The sequence below is a fragment of the Olea europaea genome, chromosome 3 (assembly GCF_002742605.1).
Source record: "Olea europaea var. sylvestris chromosome 3, O_europaea_v1, whole genome shotgun sequence".
NCBI lineage: Eukaryota > Viridiplantae > Streptophyta > Magnoliopsida > Lamiales > Oleaceae > Olea > Olea europaea.
In genome coordinates, this window is record NC_036239.1 from 15,424,217 (window position 1) to 15,425,756 (window position 1,540).

General features: G+C 34.7%; 1 long non-coding RNA gene across 1 annotated transcript; it reads left to right on the forward strand.

Moving 5' to 3' along the window:
• Window positions 1-305: 305 nt before the first annotated feature.
• On the forward strand, window positions 306-1,260 carry LOC111387179. Its single transcript, XR_002701364.1, has 3 exons — window positions 306-752; window positions 931-1,039; window positions 1,132-1,260. It is a non-coding gene; the product is annotated as an uncharacterized LOC111387179 (long non-coding RNA).
• Window positions 1,261-1,540: the final 280 nt, after the last annotated feature.

A 1,540-nucleotide genomic window follows, 5' to 3' on the forward strand; every position in this document is an offset into this window, starting at 1 on the left:
TTCTCATCACAGTTTTTATTTAAATACAAAGCTGAATCCTGAATGGGAATTGAAATCTGTTAAATTCCGCTGTGCATGTTTAAATCAATTCCCAACAAAAGAGGCTGTTTTTCTGGCCACTGTTTTTATGGACTCGTACCATGCTACCGTGTCCCTGAAATTTTTTTATTGTGAAAAACATTTGTGGACAGTATTTTGTAATAAATTATTGTGCACTGTAATGGTTTCATTGAATGTTTGCGTGTGAATTGGAGAAAAAAACTGTTGTGACAGTAAGCATTTTTACTTCTTCACGCCTTTCTTTCTTTTTCCTCATTCTGACAATCTCTTTTGTGACAGCATTTTTACTTCTTCACGCTATTTCTTTCTTTCCTTTTCATCTTAATACGTCTTCATTTTCCCACACAATGATCCATGTGTCTCTAACTTTCTCTTCATGAAACTTTACTATTTTTGTGAAATGTATGGTTCTTAAAATTTTGGGAATTTTTGTCTTCTGTTTTGTTTGAGTTTTGAATGATTTTGAGGTTCGGGTTGTTGGTTGGACTTAGGCGGCATAGGCATCTTCTTCATCAACTAATGATTCACCGGAGGTGAAGGACGTGGTAAGTGATGCTGTGGCGAAGAAATGTTTGAGGGATGAAGTTCGATGTGTTGATTTGGCCAATAGTGATAGTACGAAGCAGTCGGAAGTGATCATATCGTTGGAGGCGGTGATGGAAGGTGGGCCTCGATTTCTCCGATAACTATAGGTATGATTTTTTCATCTGCACGTGCTTTGTAATGGGTGTTTTTTTCAATATTCTTTAGTGATTTGCTTCTGGAAATACGGTTGTGTTAGTATATTCAGTTCCGGGTTTTTATTAAATTTTCTGGAAATACGGTTGTGATTATCACTCTTAGTTTTTGTGTTTGAGATGAAACAAACAGGGATGAGCATTTGCCGATAGTCGTAAAGATTTATTTGTAGAGATGAAAGCTGTAGACCTCTTGCTTAACTTTTGCTGTAATGACTGTATTTGGTATGAACTTCCCCAAGGTATGAAGACCCGTAAGCGAACACTTCAAATATCTAATATTGTTGTTACAGTGTCAAAAAGAATTTGAAAGTAGTTTTTCATTTTTTTGCAGCGTACTTGTCGTTCTTTGCACATGAACTCCTTTCTGATAAGAGCCGAGAAGATATTCCTCCGATAAGTGACTATTACCTTGTTTTAAGGGTGTGAAGCTATGATTAAATCTGTTTGGTCCATCATTTGTAACGACTTTGCTATTTCAACTAAGAGATGAAGAGGAAGCACCTTTACTAAGATTTTTTTACTTTTCTACGTTATATCTTTAACGTGTATAAAAAAAAGGCACATAAAATTAATCTGCACTTTAAAAATTCAAGACAGAACTCACATTATACGTGTGAAATAATTTATTTATTTTTTCATTTGATTTAACACATCCAAATATACGCAATGATGGATACCATATACACATAGGATAATCAAAATTCCCAGTCAAAGATATGCTTTTGTCTTTCATTAGTGTG